Below are 22,744 nucleotides of genomic sequence, written 5' to 3'. Positions count from 1 at the left end.
TTAAATGCACTGGAGGTGCTTCCCATTCAATACAACACTATATTTAGGAGTGACTTGAACTACCCCACTATAGACTGGGAATCATATATGATCCTTATTATACATGCCAAGAGTTTCATGGACTTTGTAAACACAAATACCTTGGCCTAGCTAGTTTGTACTCTAAGCAAGGGTGCCAACATCTTTGACCTGGTCCTCACAAAAAATGGGAGAACATTGCACCATCCCTAGTGTATTATCCTCATTGGTAAGGTTGGATCATGAAGCTGTCTCTTTTTAAATAAACATAAAATCCAGAACTCCAGCTAACCCTGGTACTTTTAGGAATTATTCTAAGGCAAACGTCCTACTATTAATTGATACCTTAGCAAAATTGCAAGTCCCTCCCCCAAACTCTAAGAACACCACTGGCTATGTGGAATTGTTCAAAGCAACCCTGTATAATTATCTTAACAGCTACATAGAGACAGCTGTACTCACCCATAACAAGTACAGGACTAACGCAAAAAAAAAACATTCCATACTGGTGGAATCCAAGCATCAATAGGTTGCGCAACAAAATGAAGAAAATCATGGCAAAAATTAGGAGGTGCAATGACCTGCAAGGTAAAAACTCCCTCATTAAAGTAAACAAACAGCTCAAGGGGGACTTAGCAAGTCTATCAAAGCCAAATTTGAGGTAAAAATAGCCTCCCAGGCCAAAGACAATCACAAAGCTTTTTTTTTTTTTTTTTTTTACTATGCCTGCAACCTCAAAAGCTACTATCACTATAGAACAAGTCATCAAGGTACTCTCTAAAGCTAAGAGCACTGCATCATTAGGCCCTGATAATATCCCAGGATGCCTCTTTAATAAGATGAAACATGAAATTCTGGGCCCACCAGAATCAGTATTTAACCACAACCTCCAAACAGGCTTTGCGCCAAATGAATGGAGGACTGCAATGGTTATTCCACAGTACAGAGGTGGGTCATCCAGGGACCCATGAAAATATTGGCCCATAAACCTGATTAATACAATATGTAAAGTCATGGAAAAAATAATCATGGATATGTTAAATCACAACATAAACAACCTACAGAAACTAGATCCAGCTCAGTTTGGTTTTGTTAAGGGTAGGTTATGCCTACTCAACTTGGTGGACTTCTTTGAGAAGGCCACCAAAGCAATCGATGAGTGCAAGATAGTGCATACTGCCTACCCTGACCTGATCCAAGCATTTTACCCAATTCCCCACTCAGGCATTGTAAACAAGCTCACTGAATTAGGTATTAATCCCTATGTCACCCACTGGATAGCCAACTGGCTCACAGACAGGACCAAGAATTTAGGATAGGGGAGTCTACTTTCCCAAAAAAGCCAGTCACTACACTAGCAAAGTGCCTCAGGGCTCAGTACTGGGGCCACTCTTGTTGGGCATCTACATTTCTGAAGTCAAGGCTAATGTTAAAGGTCTCTAGCTGACAAAGTTCACAGATGATTGCAAATTAGGTGCAGTTTCTGAATCCCCAAGACACAAATACCCTCCAAGAAAGCCTAACACAGACTAATAAATGATGTTGGAGTCATGAACTTAGACTCAATGCCAAGAAGTGCATAATGTGATCTTTCAGTAAGACAGACACCTCTGCAAATTACTACATTGATAATACATCCTTAAGAGTAGGCCCAGTAGTCAGATATTTTAGAACACATGTAGACAGCAACTTGGCCTTTGACCATCATGTGTTTGCAGTAGTAAGGAAATTATTCTATGTTGTACAACTTATAAGTCAGGGCATGGTATCCAGATCCAAAGATGTCATCATTCCATTCCACTCTGCCCTCATAAGACCAATCATTGAATACAATACCCCCTTTGGCATGTACCTGACCAGCAGGCATCTGCAACAAATGGAGCATCTACAATAGTTTATAACAAAAAGAATACATTATTTAGAAAACATGGTCTATCTGGTCTGTCCAATGCTCTGTCTCCTACAGGCTGCTGAGAGGGCACCTATGCCTGGCCTACAGGGTGTCCCCTGATCCAGCCTTAATGGACATGTTACACAGCCACAAAACACAGCATCAGAAACACCTGATCCAGGGACCTAAACCTTGTCTGCAACATAAATAGGATGTGCTGGAGGGGCAGGTATGCACTTCACAGGTTACCTTTTCTCTGGAATAGGCTTCCCATCTCATCATCATCAACCCACCTTTTTTCCATTTTCTATATGGGATCGGGGTGTTATGTCAACTGTTGCCATGTCTGTCTATTCAGTGCTACTCTCATGCTTTCTTCAACACTCATGCCTGACTTTCACAGGTCTTCTCTCACACAAGCTATCCACCTTTTTAATCTTCTTCAGCAGATTATCTTCTGCTTTCCTGCACATATGCCCAGAACTGTATAATATATTCTCTTTGACATTTTCTGCAGTTGGAGCTACTTTGCCTTCTGCTGTTATGTCCTCATTTCTTTGTCTGTTCCACAGTGAGCATCCCACCACCTGTCTCAGGCACTTCATCTCCATCACATTTAGCTTCTTTAACCGCTCTGCCTTTACTGCCCAAGTTTTTGTACCAACCAATATTACTGGTAGCACTACTGTTTTGTACACGTTACTGTTCAGCTTCTTTGGCATTCTTTTGCAGTATACTTCACCTGAGACTCTGTCCCAGATGGCTGAAGTTCCTCTAATTCTAGCTTTGACCTCCTCATTCAAACTTCTCTTCTCCTCAACTGCTCCTCCCAGATGCTTAAAGCTGTTAACCTGTTCCACTGTCTTCCCTTATATCTCAATTCTCAGCTTCTTCTAAACTCCACCATCAGCTGCCATTACAACTGTCATATCTGTGCTCAGTTTCATCCCATGTGCCTTTAGTTTTGCATTCCATTCCCCTATCCTTTGCAGAAGTTCTTGCTCCGATTCTGCCTGCGATGCCACATTGTCTGCATACAACAGGTTTGTTGATCTGTCCACTCCAACTTGTTTGCTAATGTAGCACATCACCAGTATAAACAGCAGTGGGCTTAGGGTTGAACCCTGGTGCACACCCACTCCCACTGCAAACTCCTGTATGAAACTGAACACTGTTCATACTTGAGTCATTGGGTCCTTCTACAGATCTTGCACTAATTCTCTCAATGTTTCTGGTACTTCGAACCACAATAGGACTGTCCAAATCAGCTTTCTTGGGACTTTGTTATATGCTTTCTCCAAGCCTAGGAATGCTCAGTTGAACTCTTTCCTCATCTCTAGCTTCTTCTGAACTATCTGTCTTACTGCAAACATTAGGTCATGTGTGCTGCATCCTGATTTGAATCCGAACTGCTCATCTCCCATCTTATCTCTACCACTTTGCATATTCATTTGCCTATCAGCCTCCCCAGAATTTTCATGCAATGTGACAGGAGTTTGATACCTCTGTACTGCCCACAGTTGTGAATGTGAACATTGGCACTAGTCTGTTTATTCTCAAGTCATCTGGGAATATGTATTTCTCTCCATACTGCTATGAGTATCCTAAAGAGCCATGTCTCCCCATCTCACCTAGCATCTTTATCATATCTGCTGTGACCTCATCTGAGCCTACTGCTTTCCCTGACTTAATTTCCCTTAATGCTGTTCTTACTTCTTTTATGTTGAGCTCATGCTCTTCTCTCATCGTAGGTTATATCTCGGGCAGTACAGCTTCTGTGGGGTTTTCTTTATTCAGAAGTTGCTGGAAGTATTCCTTCCATCTGCCTTTGATGCTCTGTGAACTGGTGAACAGTTAGTTGCTGACATCCATTATGAAGGGTGTCTGACTACCTTCTTTATCTTTCTGTCTTTGCCTTGCAACCTGATATAGTTTCTTTGTGCCATCTACTGACTTACTTTCCAAAAGCTGGTAGAGTGCCTCTGATGTCCTGTTCTTTGATATTGTAACTGCTTTCTTGGCTTTTTTGTTAGACAACCAGTATTACTTCCTACCCTGGTCTATATTTTCTGCCTCTAACTTTTTTCTGCACTCTTTCTTTCTTTCTTTTGAGGACTTTCTGGCCTTCTGGATTCCATCACCAGCTTTCCTTGTGTATCTTATTTCTATACCTGGTTCAGCTACATATTGTTTCTGTAGTCCACACACATGCTGTTTTGAGGCACTGCCAATTTTCTTCAATTCCACCAATTTCCACCAATTTCCTCTTCTTCCTGAGGTACTATAGCCCTGAATAATTCCTTGATCTATTGTGCTTTCTCTCCAGTCAACTTCCAGGTCTTCAGCATGGTCTCTGTTGACCTTACAGCCTTCTCTAACCATTGCTTGCAACTGATTTTTTATTGACTGGTTTATGCTGTGGGCCAACTGTTTCACAAGGGATGACTTTGCCATTGCTGATTCTACTCCAGTGTCCTTTCCTTACTAGGGGGAAGTCTATCTGAGTTGCATATTGGCCAGTCTTATGTGTGATCTTGTGGGTATCTCTTTCTTTCTGAACCATGTGTTGGATACCATCAAGCCATTTGCCAGACAGAAGTCGAGAATGACCTCTCCTTCTTTATTCCTGTTGCCGTACCCATGTGGGCTCAGGCAGTCCTCATACCATGTTCTGTTTGCCTTGATATGTGCATTCAAGTCACTCATTATTACCACCAATTCATGTCATCCTGCTTTATGTTCTAGGTCCTGTAACTGCTATTTGAATGCAGTCTTTCCTTTAGGCCGAGATTATGAATACTGATGTATCATTAGGCTAGAGTCTGATTGCCATGAGTCTGTCACTAATTTAGATGACATCCCTCATTGTCTTCTGAAACTACTCCCTCACCACAACTCCCACACCATTTCTAACCTGCCCCCTCCTTCTGAGTAGTAGATAAGTGTACTGCCCCTCCATCCTGTCTCCTGGCTACATAGGATGTCCAGCCTACTCCTTACTATCTCTCCTCTTCCAAGCTGCATACTGTCAGTGAACCTAGTAATTCTTAATTCATGTTGAGGGGGTTTACATCCAGTTTCACTCAACAGAATCCCAGGTAACCTAAGCTGGGCAACTGAATACAGGCTGGTCAGTAGCTTATTGACCCAGGTCTGCTGGGTTTTATAGTGGGCACACACTGACCAACTGGTGGACCTACACCCTCTCAACAAAATTGTCACTGGCATCATGCCCATTTGGCAATATTAGTCAACACAAATCACCTACAGACATATTGTATACTGTACAGTGGCTAGCTCTGCCACAACGTGCAGTCTGTAATCTGTGTTCTCCTATCATGAGGATACTGCACAGTACAGTAGATGCCCAAAGTGATTGTTTTATACAACTCTCCTCCCATAGGGCACCATGTAAACATTGTGCTGCTACCTACAGCTTCATTCTTTTTTTTAGTGAGTTTAAGATGGAAACATTCAGCATGTTTTTCACAGGTGGGGGGAACTCTACAAAGACACAGGGAGAACATGCAAACTCAAAACAAGCATTGGCTAGAGGTCAGGATTGAACACTGTATCCTTGTGCATGTGAGGTAAAGAACTTAACCATTATGCCAACTGGTCTCTTCAATCTGTGAAGCAAAATTCTTCTCTGCATTTATTCAAGCAAAACTTGGATAAGTGGGTGGGGAATCTTAAATTTATCGCTGGGTCTAGCAGACGGATAGACAATCAGTCCCAAAATGTTAGAAAACTGATAAAACAAATTAACACAGTAATCAAGACTATTAACAGAAATTCATGCAATATAACAAATGTAAATAGGAAATATTACTATGCAGCTAAATTAATAACAGATAAAGTCTTACCACAAAAATACAGAGCAGTAAGGGAAAGGAATGGAAAAAATCAATTGCCATGATGGAAGTATTGAAGAGAAAATTATAAAGCAATTAAGACTAGAAGTGTCACTGTTAGAAGAGTATAAAAGAGGGAATAGATCCAAAAACGTTCTTAGAAAGATAGATGCGATATTATAACAGACCAGTATCTTTCATACACTATTGCAAATAATAAACTAAAGATATCAGCACAGACAGAAAAAAACTTAGAAGATATGCAGATAAATATAAAGGGAAAGTACAAAATAAGTTATTCATTGAGGATCTAAAAAAGTTTTATATAGAACTGGGCAAACAAAGCAAAAGGAAAAGAAACACCACCATAAATAAGAAATATACACAGTTTGGAGAAATGTCTATGAAGACCCTGTGGAATATAACAAAGATACTGAATGGATAGAAGAAGTAAATGAAAAAGTAAGAAGTTCAAATGCACAGAATATTAAATGGGATGAAATAATGGCCAGAGAAATTGAAATAAAATTTAGAAAAGCTCCTAACTAGAAACCCCAGGCCCAGATGCAGTACCTAACATCTGGCTAAAAGTATTAAACATTGTTACACAAAGATTTAGCCCTGAGTATGAACTTCTTATATGTGCACCCCAAACAGACACCTACCTGGTGAACAGCAGGAAAAATTATACTCTTCTTTAAGAGTGACCCTGCAAGCTATCTTAAAAACTATAGACCAATAAGTTGCCTTCCAACAACGTACAGACTATATACAGGAAGTGATGCTGACAAAGTTTATAGTCATTTATAAGAAAACTCAATCATGGCAATAGAACAAAGGGATAACAAAAGAAAGTCATATGGAACAAAGGATCATTCATTGTTAAATAGAGTCATAATGGAGAACTGTAAAAATAGGAAGAATCTAAGTATGGAGTGGATAGATTACAAAACAAAAAACATTTGACAGCATCCCACATTCATGGATAAAGGGGTACCTACAGATGTACTGAAACTGAATAACTAAATAAAAAATAAAAAAATGAGAATCCAGGCCACAGGTGAAGGCGTATAAAACTTTATGTATTAGCGCTTTCGTTTAGAAAAGACTTCTTCAGATACAATAACACAGGTGCTACATACTACTTAAAAAGAGCTTCATAAATACATTCAATTAAAATTTAAAGAAACACTCACATTAAAAATGTGTAACCTTAAGAAAAATATTATGCATGATGATAGACTGTATACCAGCTATATCCATGTGTATTACACATCAAAAAACATACATGTATAAAAATAATAACTAAAACATTACACATCCAAAACAGGATGATATTTAAACTCTAACTGCTTTTGCTATCAAAACTGGCTAAATACTAACATATTCATTAAGGCCAGGTGGTTTATTGGCCTTAAGCCTAAGCTGCCACTTTAATTCTCTATTCAGCAATATATTTTTACTATCACCCCCTCTGGCATTATTTCTGATCACATCAATAATGCCAAACTTAAAACCACAAAAAGATGTACTTGACTCTGAATGTTTGAACAGTGCGCTGGTATCTTTACCTGTCCGTATGTCATAAATATGTTCATATATTCTATCTTTAAATGCTCTCTCAGTTTTTCCTATATAAAATGCAGAGCATTTAACACATACAGCAAGGTATACCAACATCTTTGTTCTACAGTTATCTTTACAGAATTTCACAAAACTGCTCAGCCCATTGTTCAATCGTATATGTGTTTCCCTAATGATCTGTGTGCATTGACTACAACTTCCACATGGAATAGTAGCTTTATTTATTATCTGAACATTAATATCTGTCTGTTCAAACATGTTCTTAAAATTTTTTCACCTGTGGCCTGGATTCTCATTTTTTATTAATGTACTTTTGAAGAGTTGAATGTACAGCACACAGTTATCATAAGCGTAATAAAGAGTAATACATAATTCTCTTTTTCTGCAATTTGTTGTCACATGGAAATATTTTGAAGTAGGACTCCCTATGTGGTGTGTTAAGATAATACTCAGGTCTGAAGATTTTTCTTGGAATACTCTCAAGATTCAAATCCAGATGTATGCAACTGTGCTTCTGAATAATTTGCATGACTCCTTTAAGTGTAATTGGCAGGTACACTCACTGTTGGCTACACTGCTGTATAACATACACCCTGCACTGATCAGTTACATTACACTGCCAATGAAACAGTGGCAAACTGCTTTGCAGTTAAGCCATGATAAAGGACAAATTATTATCCCGGGGATAAAAATTCAAAGGGGGATAGTCCAGGGTGACTTTTTGTCACTGCTGCTCTTTTGACTTGCCCTAAAACCATTAAGCTGTCTACTTAATAGATTAGGTCATGGCTACAATTTGGCTCCCAGACAACAACAAAGTGTAAAGACTTCTCATTTTCTTTTTTGGATGGTTTAAAACTGTATACTTCATCAGACGAGGAGCTAAAAGCACAACTGGAAGTGGTCAAAACTTTTTCAGATGATATAAGAATGTCATTTGGTCTTGATAAATGTGCAAAAGCAACATTTAAAGCAGGAAAGCTGCAGCACCAAGAAAATATCATTCTGGAACAGGAATGTGATTTAAAGGAACTTGAGCAGGAAGGAGTATATAAATATTTAGGAAATGGTAAAGGATTGACAATAAAACATGAACAAATGCAAACAAAACTCAGTAAAGAATATTTTAGAAGACTAAAAATAATACTGAAAACAGCCCTGACAGCTAGAAACAAAGTCCAAGCTATACATCAATTTGTTCTTCCTGTTCTAACTTACAGTTTTGGGGTGATTGAGTGGTTCCTAAAGGTATTGGATCAGTTGAACAGGAAAACATGAAATATGCTTCACGCTTACCAAATGATATATAAAAATCAGTGTATGACAAGATTATACATCCCTCATTCTGAAGGAGGTATGGGCCTTTTCAAAATTGATTACATATATAGATCTACCTATCTGCAGAACTTATCAGACCCAAAAATAGTGAAAGTTTTGAAACATGAAGAAAATAAATCTAGATGACTTCCCATCTTAGTTTAGTAGAAGCATATCGGTGTCAAGTGAGAATGGAAATTAAACTAGGAATAGACAAAAATCAGGCATCAACTGAATGTGCCAAAAAACAAAACAAAAAAAGAATATAAGGAGAAGATCAGATATGAAGGAAAGAAATGTGGAAACAGCATAAATATAGTTGCAAGTACAGAAAACTCCTGGAACAACCTCATATTGATCAGAATCTGACATGGGAATGGATAATGAGAGGTGAAGTTAAACAAAAAGTAGAAAGTTTAATATTAGCAGCCCAGGATAGTGGACTACATACACATTGGTTTACAAAGTCCATTGAAGATGTGAGAGAAACATATAAATGAAGGGTCTGTAAAACAGAACTGGAAATAGTCGTACATTTTATTTTTGGGTGTGATACACTAATGGCAGAGGACCTGAACACTGAAAGGCATAATTATGTGGCAAGACTGCTGCACTGGGGACCGTGCAAACATTACAATACTGGAATAGCCGAGAAGCATTGGAAACAAAGCATTGTAGAAAATGATGAAGTTTATATAACATGGGATCACCCATTACCAATAGTTCAAAAATTACATGTGAGAAAAACAGATATAGTAGTCCATGAAGACAGAAGTAGCACAGATCATTGAAATTGCCACACCCAGTGATTACAGTGTCTTACATAAAGAGAGACATAAGTCATAAAATACCAGGATTTGCAGGCAGAAACAATGACAGTTCCAGTAGTTTCTAGCAGCAATGGGTTTCATAAAAAATGCAGTCTTATTTAAATATGTTACTAATGCATGTAACTCTGTATGAAATGCAGAAGGAATCAGTACTGGCATGTTGCAGGTGCTTCAAAGAGTACTTTTGGCTAACATCAAAGACTGAAGCAAGAACTTTAGTCATACTGTGACTTAGGAATGGGGTTCAGCCCCATTATAGTATTAGAAACCAAAAAGACCTGCCCCTGGATTTACTAATCTTCCGTGCAGGACTAATCTAGTCCTGCATGGAAGCGGCAGTTTAAGAGGAGGATGGCAGCATGCCATGCATATTAATGAAGGTGCGCTGCCTGAACTCCTAATGGTACACGTAGCATGGACGAGTGCAGGGGGCATGTCTGAGAGCAGAGCTCTCAGAATAAACATGCCCCTGCAAAGTAGAACAGAAGAATGTGCAAATAAATGAGCGAGACTGCTCATAAGTGTCTGCATATCCCCACCGACCGTTCCCATGTGTTCAACAGCAACAGTACACTTAAATAAAATGAAGAAACCCTTGTAGTTATTTTTTTTAAAACCCTGAGTACAGCTAACCATAGGTGCGCAGGTTTGCCCATCGCTTAGATATGGTTAAAGCAGCTGAAAAGGCTGAAGAGAATAACAAGGAATATATATGCAAATGAAGCAACACAGCTATAGTATAGTGGTTTGAGCATCCACCTAACAAACAGGCAGTCCCGGTTCAAGTCTCACTGCAGTGCATATCATGTTCCATGTGAAATCTGTATATGAACATATTTGCACATCTTTTTGCCGTATAACCTACATAATAACATTTAAATGTGAACTGGAGTACTGCATTAAATGCACATGTGAAGTGTCAGTGTCATAATGAATAAGGCACTAGCAAACAGGTGTAAGCAAAAATAAACAGTAGTAAGCATGTTTAAGTATGTATGCATGGGGGTAAGCATTGCCTACACAGATTAAGCAAAGTAGAAGATAACTGAGTGTAAGAAACTGTAACCAGAGGTTAGCAGTGCTTACCGTCACGCAAACGCACGCAAATCCGCTCACAACTGCTTTAAAGTGCCTTAATCATTTTGTATCCAACGGCCCATGATCTGCCCAGCAACAAAATAAACTGCTTCTGCAAGGCTCAAACTCAGAACCCTGTACACTAGAGTCACAGTAGTTAAGCACTAAGCCATCATAGCAATAGATATGAATGAGGTATCAGCAAACTAATCCTCACCACAGGAAAAAACAAACCAAACATGGGAACTGAATCTATGTACAGTGTGAAGTGGTATAACCTTCTGCATAACATAAATATATGAACTGGAGTACTGCAGTAAGCATAGACCTGAGGTGTGATTGTTATAAAGTGTAGAAGTCCCCAGGTCCCCATACAGTGTATGTACAAATGAATCATGGATACCAGACACATATATAACCTATAATGAGGAATAAATCATTGCCAAATGGCAAATATAGTGATAATTAACTATTAAGCAATGCTAACTGCAGCACAGCTCAAGTTAGTAAGTGTAAGCAATGTGTAGGGGAGCCAATTCAATCTGCCTAGTGGAATACCTCTTTAAGCAGTGCCAAATTTATGTAAGCAGGTGTGCCCATGGCTTAGCCTTTTCAAAATTGGCCAATCATGGGAAAGTGTGGGAAAATGGCAGTATTTAAACCCCACAGGTGGGAATACTTCCCATAACTGGTTGTAGCTTCCTACTGCAGGCAGAATAGCTGGTGTGGGTGAAGGCACTCCATTTAGAGCGCAGCACTGGGGCATCCAGGAATCAAAAATCATGGTATGGCTCTTGGTAAAACACCATGATCAGAGACTACTGCAGGGTCAGTACAAGGGCTCGCAGTATAAAACGGATGCCTGGGACAGTCTCGCCTGTGACCTCACCAGTGCCACAGGTATCCCACAGACTGGCGAGCAGGTCAGTCACCACCATGCTGACCTGAAGTGGCGAGGAGGGATGTACTGGAACAGTGGATCCAGGAGTCTCGGCAGATGCCCAATGCCCCAGTACTGAGTAAGTGCTCATTCTACTAAGTAGTAAATAATTGCCTAGCTTGTGTATACTATGGATAGGTATGGCTAAATATCACTGCATTTCTCTGACAGCTGCAGATGAGCGGGCTGTGAACCAGCAAGCCCATGATGCTAGGCTGCAAAGACTGCATCACGAGGCAGGTTAGTAATCAGTCTGCATGCACTGTCATAACAAATAAATATAAGAGCCTTAGAAAGTGTTGTACCAGTAGAAATAAATGTGTCATAGTCTGTGAATAAAGGTATAACCCCTGGAGTGCTTCTGTTTACTCTTCTCTCATATGTTGATGATCTGTTCCATACTATTAATAGTACCGTTGTATCTTAAGCAGTGTCACCCACATGGCGGTATGCAGATAAAATGGGTATGAAGTCCTGCATAACAATGTTGGAAGTGCCAAGAGGTCAGTCATATAGTACAAGTTAGGGAGACTTAGACAGAAAACAGTCAAAAGCTTAGCATCAATTCCCTGATAGCACAGTGTACTGTGATGTTAGCTATAATTTTTTGTCACACACAGCAGGGGGTTGAATCCTGGGAGTGCTACTAAGTTGTATGCATAATCATTCCTCACAACTGTACAGATTTTGATACAATGTTCAGATAGAAAGCTGTATGCATAATTACACCCAACAACAGTACAGAATTTGCTAGAATGTTCAAATTGTAAGTTGTATCCATATTCAGACCCCACAACTGTTCCACTCTGTTCAGCATGTCCAGATAAAAGGCCCACGCCACCAGCTTGGTACATTGTTCCCCTGAAAATCCAGTGTGATGATCCAAGAAATGTAGGCAGCTGTCAATGACATATAACTGATATTCAAACGTGTACATAGTCAGAGAATGTATATGGAAACAAACCTGTCATTCTAGCACCTCACCCAAAGTGTATGACAGCAATTCTCAACATATGTTGCATTAACACCTGCAACCTGTCATGCCTGTATGTAAGACACAGGTCACGTATATAATAATTTATAAACATACCAGTGTGCAATATAAGGCCATTGTATAGTGTAATAATACATGTAAGGGAAAGATCACTGCAGTGCCTAAGAATGTTGTGAAAACTACAAGGATATATTAGTTGTTAATTGAACTCTCTCTCTCACCTCTACCATATGTGCATAATAACCCAATGACACTCCTCAACTGGTATGTGTACACTCCAAACTATTGTTGGGACATATGTCTTAATGGTTTATAAATATTTACATTTGTTTCTATGCATGTGCCATGTTAAAATACACCCATATTGGTGGCTTGTTGCCATCAATGAAACCTGCATGCCCCTGTAATGGCCACTGTTGTTCCATATATGCATGTGTTCTGCTTGCTCTGTAACTGTGTTAAATCTGGTGTGTGGGGTTAATGGGAATACCTATGCATGCTGTCATAACTAATCCTGAATGCTGTTGACTGTTACTAACCCATATCTGTCATAAATCTGTGACAACAGAGCTCGTATGGGAAGGTCGGTCCCAGTGGATCCACCTGTCCCACCTCAGCTGACCATGGCACCGGGCACCAGCACATCTGGGGCCCAGACTGGGAAATCCTCCTTTGGAAGTAACCACTGCAGGGGATGGGGCTCAACCCTCTTGGAGCGGGCGCAGAGTGAAACCTGTCACCCGTCAACAGGTCTAGGCTGTGGTTCGTAGGGAGCTCGATCTAGAGTATTGAGAGCAGCTACGCCAGCTTGAGGGTTGAGTGGGACTATTAGGGGGTGAGCCTACCCCTCCTACACAGCCCCCAGCACAGCCACCTTTGGGGCCGTGAAGGTGCAGTGTTGACTGCCTATGGGTTGGGACCTCAGTCCCACTGTTTCCAGTTGGGGGGGCTCATGGGCTTGCGACTTCCAAACACCCCTCCCTGTCCAAGGTGTTTACCCCCTACATGTGTCATATACCAGCCCTGTATGCATCCTGTGTGTCTTGTCTGTTAACCTACCCAACCTACCTCCCCAAATATACCTACTACCCCTCCCCAACAACCCACTCTCACCTGAAAAAAAAGGGCAATCTGTTCCCACAAAAAAAAAATCACGCCCCATACATAGCTGTCCATTTCGCACACATGTCCACTGGACACATGTAGTCTGGTCTAATTGGCATCACAATGAATATATGTTGTCCTCACCTCTCTCCTAGGGGTTTGAGGGTCCAAATGTACCTGCAAATATAGTGTATATGCACAGCTGTTGCTGTACAAGAAATGGGCAGCTAGGGACCTTTCCTATACCCTTCCTGCACATGCCTAGCTATTTTCCCTACTGTCTTTCCCTCTTAATGCCCCATTTTTCACCACTTTCCTATCAACCCCTTTTTCTTTTCTTTTAAAGGAATTAGCACAGGGGTAAGCGGCAGTAAGCACTGTTAAGCAGCGCTAAGCGGGTTTGTACTGGTTTGAGCGGGGGTAAGCTATGCCTACACAGGTTGAGAAATTTGAAGCTAATTGACTGTAAGAAAACATAAGAGGAGGTTGTCAGTGCTTACCGTCACGCAAACTCGTGCAAACCCGCTTACAACTGCTTAAAAGTGCCCTAATCTCTCTGTAGCCAACGTCCCTTGTTCTGCCCAGCAACAAAATAAACTGCCTCTCCAAGGCTCAAACCCAGGACCCTGCACTCCATACACGAAGTGATTTACCACTAAACTATGGCAGATATATATGATCTAAAGTTTTCACAAACATATCATCCAGCACAATAAGTCAACAGCACAGGAAATGTATTAATATCATACCACACAACCTGTTAATGCAAGACGTCTGGACAAAGTATGCCACACTGTGGGTACAAATAGGGATATATGTCAACTAATGCTCTAATACACTTAAAATGTTGCTAGTTACACAGTTATATGTGTTAGAACACATATGTAGAAGGAGATGAAGTCTGAAACACAAAAGTGTTGGCACTAGTTACTGACTTCAATGCTGTGATCATCCATGACAATTGCCAAGTGAAGGAGGAGCAGGCCAAAATATGAGCCGAACATGCATGGACATATGGACAGACATATATCTGTAAATGTAGACAGATGGACAGCTATATGTAGATATATATATTAATGTATGACTCGCAAATAATCATATAATATCAACTGTATATAGATACATACATATGTTCATATGTATGTATACATATATATATATATATATATATATATATATATATATATATATATATATATATATATATATATATATATATATATATATATATATATATATAGATCTACAGATGTATCTATCTATATATATATATATATATATATATATATATATATATATATATATATATATATATATAGATGCATATATATAGATATAGCTATATGAGATATTTATAGGTACATACATATATACACACACAAAAGGTATCAGTAGCCATACATATGTAGAAGTAGTGTGGAAGTACTGGGTGCAAAGTATATCCCTCAGCCACAAGCCCTTTAACTGCCACCTGTGAAATTTGTAGTGTGGCAACCATTCCCACAAATGAGAATACTGACATTAAACATATACCCACCCACAATTCAAAGGACATGACACGACACACAGGTATGCATACACAAATAACCTTTGTTCGTGTACTATACAATAATGTATGCCGGTACTTACACCGCATAAGGTTTGAAATATGTCATCAGTGATGAATGCAAGACCCACACAAAACAGTAGATGCAAGCAATGTGTATATATACCATACTATGCTGTCCAGGCCAAGGCCTTCAATTATTACAACAGTAGAAACATGATTTGCCTTCAGGATACATAACAATCAACAATTACAGATGTAGTTCAGCAGCCTCCAATTACACCCTGTAGTCAAGCCCTAGGGGGAAAAGTAGCACTTGTGTCAATGTCACAATATCTTGTACATAACATTGCTTAAGCTAACATCTCACTATCACACTGAATGACCTTCGTCTTAACAGTTATATCCCTGAAAAGGTGTCATAGCCTAAGTTAATGGCATTGAACCCCCTCCACCCATAAAAGGCAAGGGCAAGGAACACTGTGTACCACACACTTACTTCTGGAATGTACAAGGGCACATATGTGTTCTCCAGCTGTTTCCCCCATATTTATGGACTTGGACCAACAGTTGGTGTGGGAGTCCATGACATGACTGGGATGACAGCAGTAATGCTAGTGGTAAATAATGATAGGCCATTACCTAACAACCCTTCCTGTATCACAGCAGGACAAAGACTGGCATATATGTGGAGGACAGAGGCAGGAACATAGGGCCATATTTGCATTATTGCTGTTACACACCCTGGAAATTGCTGGTGTTACAGGATTTGTTGCAGCATACCCTTATGCAAGAATATGACATTGAAATACAAATGGATGTAGCCTTGTATTGATCGCACACAACAGACAGAATGCCACAGATGTATCTGGGACAATACCTGTGTGGTGCACAGACAAAACCTAACAGCCAATCCACCTGGTATCATATGGATAGGCCCACAGTTGAGAGCTATGCAGACAAACAACATTCCATGAAAAAGTACCATGTACACAGAAACCCAGTAAGAACAGCAAGATACAATGCACACAACAACACTACTCACGCTGTCTGTAGGTCTGGAACCTTACTCAAATGTGGATGTGGCCTGTGTCTGCAGTTCTGCTGTAAGAGGTATTGCTACCTGCTGTCTGTAACACTGATGTCCACACACAGGAAGGATGTCATCCATACTGGAAAGGTGATGGAACAATGCCCACAGAAGACAGCAATTTAAAGTACAGGGTTGCCATGACAGTGGTTATCTGAAGTACTACACAGCAGGCTGCATGCGATTAGCAACTGGTGGACACTGACTGGTGCAGAGGCCACCACTTGATCATGTGCAATACCAACAAAAGCATACTGCAATCTATTCAAACCAGCTCAATCACTCTACTGGAGAGATGGAGAGAGAGAGAAGGAGAGAGAAAAAACTTCAAGAAAGGTGACAAAGCTCAGGGTTGTGTTACAGTGGAAAAACCATAACAGGTATGTGAAACAGATATGCATTTACTTGCATGTAGTATATGGCATAGAATAATAGGATGTATAATGTGAAAGGATGTATATGTGCCATCAGTTACTTGTTCCTGTAATGATGTTCTGCTCAACAACTGCACTAGACAATAGTGTCAGTCCCTGTGGGCAGTGGGACATACCTCTCAAATGTGCAGATCAGCAGTGAATGGCAAAGATGTGACCCATGATATCTGTGTTCTGTAAATTACTGTGCGCCAATGGCTGGTGGGGGTATTAATATTGTCATGACAGACACATGGGTGAGAGACCACACCACCTGCAGGACAGTCATGTTAAAGTGTAGCATGGCATGCCCATGTGCCATAACAGTATAATATGCTTATCTAAAGTTTGTCACTATATATACCCCCCTAATGTTAGTCTGTGTTCACATGTGACACCTGTCTGTGTTGCAGCAAGACAGAACAGTTCAACTGTGAAGTAAAGAGAGCTACATGAGCATGGTCCAGATGTTCGTATGCACTCCATATACAGATACATATATGTGTGATACATATTCATAGCTGTGTATGTCTACAGAACCTCGGCCAGTTATACATTTATATAGGTATATAAACAACACATAAGAATATCTACACATATATGCACATACGTATATATACATACACACACACACACACACATATATATATATATATATATATGTATACATACAGATATATATATATATATATATATATGTGTGTGTGTGTGTGTGTGTGTGTGTGTGTGTGTATATATATATATATATATATATATATATATATATATATATATATATATATATATATATATATATATATATATATATATATATATATATATATATATATATATATATATATATATATATATATATATATATATATATATATATATATATATATATATATATATATATATATATATATATATAAAATATATATATATATATATGTCAATACATGTCCCCTGCCATGACATGTGTGAGAGAACATCACACATCAATACACAACATACCTACACACCAGTACATGGCTGCAAGATGGAGTGTGGAGTGTGGTGTGTAACCCATGTTGGGAACGCAATTCTTTGAGAAGGTGGGATATATATGCTGGTGAAGGGTATTAGGCACATATTGGTATGTAGGTCTGGTTGGGTGACAAACAAGACAGCATACAGGGCTGGTATATGACACATGTGGTTGTTAAACACTGTGGATGGGTAATTACATTTGGAATGTGGAGGCCATTGAACTCCCACATGGGAACAAAGGGAGCATGGTGCCCATCCATGGACAGTCATGACAGTATCTACATGGTCATAAAGATGCCTGGGCTGTGGGCTGAGCAGGAGGAACATGCATGTTGAACCTTGTGTATGTGCACTGCATGCCTATAGGTGATGTAACACATTCCCCATGTCTCTGTGGAGTTCCCTTTGCACAAAACCCTGGACCTAACTGGGTGACAGACATATTTCTGTGTAGCACCATCCCCTGAGGTGGTTCCGCATGAAGGTAGTGCCGGAACAGTAGATAATGAAGTTCCATGGTGGGTCACAGATGTGATGTGGACTGGTAACATGTGCACATTAGGTGGGAGTGGTGTTCCTGCTGGCAAATAACCCCTACACATACTGGTGTGTAACTGTCATGGAACATATGTGGGTTGTAGTAGTCCACACAATCCCAGAACATGTCCAACAGCATGCATAGATATCCCCAATATCACAGAATGGCAGATGTGTAGCAATCACATAGCAGGCATACCACATGCATATGTGGAAACATAGTGGCAGTGACAATGGCATGCAGGTGAAATACTCTGTAACAGCCCAGCAACTCTAGTGTCCCCACAGGGGATGTCTATAAACACATAGCAGAAAGTGTTGTGCAATACAATATATGACTCAGTGGTATATATACAGGAGACATACCACTAGCATTGTGTGAACATTAAGTTGGAGCTGATATGGTGGCAGGAGACTGATATGTGTATTGTATTATTGCAAACTTGCCATATGAGTTGTTCAGACATATTTCCATCATTATGTCTTTCAGGGAGTATGGCGCTCCTGAGGAATCTCGCTTACAGTGCCAATGAGGATGACATTATAATCACCAGCATTATCCAGAACTGCCAGCTATTGTTCTCTTGGACAAGCCAGGACCAACATGAGCTAATAGCCATGTGGAATGATGTGGTCTGCAGGGTGAATGAGGTGAGGATGCACAGGCGTACATATGAGCAGGTCCGCCACCATTGTAGTGACCTGCTCCACCATGTGCTTTGCCGTGCTGCTGCTGTGCAGGGTGACCACCTTGCAACAGGGGGGCCGTAACATCCATCCCCCCTCACCATAGTGGAGGAGCTGCTCTTGAGCCTGGTAGCACCTGCCCACCCATAAGAGCTACAGACATATACAGTCATGGAGGTGGGTGCTACACACACACCAAACATGAAGCATGCAGGTAAGGTTCCAGGGCATATCAGTAGACATCTGTAGTGTATGCATCTGTACAGGTAGATCATGCATATGTGAGATGTGGAGCCTGTTGCTGTGTAGTACTGATAAGCAGTAATGTATAATCTGTAGTACTGTGGACTTCAGCTGTTGTTGTACTGTAATACTGCAGCCACCCTGTAGCAATGCCACAGCTGTGGCTACTGACATCAGCTCTATCTCATCTCAATGTAGGTACCTCTGGGATACCAGCAATGCAGCGGCTGGATACAGGTGAGTATGGTTTAAGGTTATGCTTGGTAATTCATTGTGCTTGTCATAGCTAAGGTGTAGGCCATGTACACATCTAACATACCTACCCATAATGCATGCTGTACATGTTCACTGACAGAGCACACACCTCACTAATGGGATTACCAGCCTCAAACACATGCAGTACACAGACCTTCTCAGACAAATGTGGCTACACTCCAGTGCTCATTACCCAGGCACAGCTGACATCTGCCTAACATACACAGCTATGCCATACACAGAGCAGTTGAACATGCTACACATAAAGACATCCCAGTTCCTCTGCAAACACATGCTCCAGGGTCCTAAACCTCATCAACACATTACACAGAACATACTGGAGGGATAGGACCCTGTCTTGGGGAATTCCCTCACTCTGGAATGGACTACCCATACATGTCAGGCAATGCTACTCATTGGCCCTCTTTACAAAAACACTTGATAACTGGATGGGAAATGGGGAATTCACCCTGGGTAGTATGTCCATGCCACAGCCTGACAGGGGCACAGGGGAATAACATTAGTGGGTGGTGCATGGCTGGGAACCCCTGTGGCTAGGCTTATGTAGGCCCCAGGACCAATAGACCAGTACTCACCTATGAACCTATGTGTACCACAGGCAACATCAGCCAGGGCTCAATAATGGTTAATAATGGTCTCTACACTCACCATAGGTACAGTACATTGTATCTGTGGTCAGTCTAATGGTAGTCTATCACTCATACATGCACTACTGATGAGGACATCTGTGAATACACATCAAGCATTCACTAAACACATGTCCACATGTAATCCAGAAACACACAGAGACTGTGAGCAGCAGCAGAAACACAACTGACACACAGATACACATCCTGCAATGGTGTGTACACCTGTGAGGTATGGTGCACAGTACATGCCAGGGTGCTGAACAGACACACAGCAATGCTGTGGACATGGGTGCAGTGAGTTCCAGGGGGAGGGCCATCACCTACAAACAGAAGCCATGCATCACAGCCATGTACAATGTTGGTAACGGGGATTGACTACAGTTGCACTGCATGCTGTTGAGCACCACATGTCCTGCATGCTGACATGTGTGTAATTACAGGTTTGTTTGTGATACTGTACTGCACCATCACCTGCTATTGTGTGTGTAATGGGGGTGCGGGAGCTGTCTGTAGATGCTGTCTGGTGGAGTGTATGGTTTGCCATGTATGTCGACTGCATGTGTGTATGTCTGTGTGTGTGTGTGTGTGTGTGTGTGTGTGTGTGTGTGTGTGTGTGTGCGTGTGTGCGTGTGTGTGCGTGTGTGTGTGTGTGTGTGTGTGTGTACTCTTTAGCAGTGATGTACAGGTCTTAGAGTCTGTTCTCTGTTTTCCCCTCACAGGTGGCGAGGTGGGGCTGGGTCCCCCCCACAGGGAATCTGATGTCACTGATACAGACAGTGACCATAAGGATAGGTGTATTAAGGCACAGGCAGGGTCATCAGGGGTTGCCACTGGGCCACCAATTGACATCCCACACGTATCCACCCCATCCACACACACAATCACACTGCCTCTACATACCTCATCACTGTTGGCCTTAGCTGAGGGACAGTCTACGGTTGCCATTGGCCAGGACAGTGTGGTATCTATGGCACATGTGTCAGGACACAAAAACCATAGCCAGATGTCAGGTGGGGTATCACATAGGCAGATGTTCAGTGGTGCTCGTCGGAGCACTGTTGGTCATCATGCCCCTGGCAGACGTGCCACATCTATATCAACACACACATGTTCCAGGCTGTCATGGAGGCACAGGCATGAATGGAATGGTACACCAGACAGGGTCTAAGGGTGCAGAGGGCTCATCAAACCTCTGTAACTGACAGCATCCGTGACCTAGCAGGTGCCATCCATAATTACACCAAGGTCATGGATAGATGGTGGGGTGAGACATTGGATATCATCCACAATGTCATGTCCATGCATCAGGACAGGGTGGGATGGCTGCGACGGCCACTTGGAAGTATGCCAGCAACACCAGCAGCTGCATGTCACTGTGGACGTCCCACCAATCACAGCTGCTCCCATAGTGGCAGTACCAGCCCCAGCACTGTGGGGGGTGCTGTCCACAGACCGTCATAGCAGACCACATGCACGTTGCCCTGGCCAGTCTCAGGAGGGACCTGGATCCAGTGGACATCTGTCAACCTCGGGGGACAGTACTTGATCTGGCTTTGTACCTGATACTACCTGTAGCACCCCTGCTAGGCACAGGTCCCATGTCCGTGGCCAGAGACAGTGAACTGCAAACCCTGCCAGATACAGTCTGCAGCTGTCTCACAAATCCCTGTATAGAGCAGCCACATGGTGGAACTGTATGCATGCAGACACACACACACACACACACACACACACACACACACACACACACACACACACACACACACACACACACACACACATAAACAACAAACCTAGGGCAACCACATACCTACACACACAACATCACCAGTGGCCCATAACAGTACTCAACCCCCTCACACACAGACACACACACACACACACACACACACACACACACACACACACACACACACACACACACACACACACACACACACACACACACACACACACACACACACACACACACACACAAACACACACACATGTTGTCAATTGAATGGCTCAGCCTAGAACTCTGGCAAACCAACAACACACCCTGTGCATATGATAATACCTGTGCCACTCCCTGGCATCTTAAACATCGATGCAGGGACAGGCTAACATGGTGCTGATGCACAGGGTGACTGTACAACAGTGTGGCAATGGAATGATGTGTAGCATGTTGTCAGCAGTAAAGTGAAATGCTAATAATGCTAATGTTCCCCTGTACTCTTCACTTATCAGACCAATGATCGAGTACAATGCCCCATTCGGGATGTATCTCATCCGACATCTGCAGCAATTGGTGAGACCCCAAAAGTTCCTCACCAAAAGGATAAAGGGACTCCAAAATCTGTCATATGCTGCCAGATTGAAGAAACTCCAGCTCTATTCAGTCGCATACCATCTGCTCAGAGGTGACATGTGCCTGACATACATGGCCATGTCCAACCCGGAATTAATGGACATGCTCCACCTCAAAAAATCCAAATCCACCAAAACCACTAGAGCAAGTGACTTAAACCTTAGCACGGATATAAATAGGATGTGCTGGAGAGATAGATTTATCACTCAGAGACTCCCTATGCTGTGGAATAAAATCCCGGTCCATGTGAGGCAGAGCACCTCGCTGGCTCTGTTCAAGAGAAATCTTGACCTGTGGATGGGAGATCGTAGGTTTACCCTGGGAATCATCTCTGTGTCACTGCTGGACGGAGG

The sequence above is a fragment of the Protopterus annectens genome, chromosome 5.part0, assembly GCF_019279795.1.
Source record: "Protopterus annectens isolate FY-2018-M chromosome 5.part0, PAN1.0, whole genome shotgun sequence".
Taxonomy (NCBI): domain Eukaryota; kingdom Metazoa; phylum Chordata; order Ceratodontiformes; family Protopteridae; genus Protopterus; species Protopterus annectens.
This window is presented reverse-complemented; position numbering follows the sequence as displayed.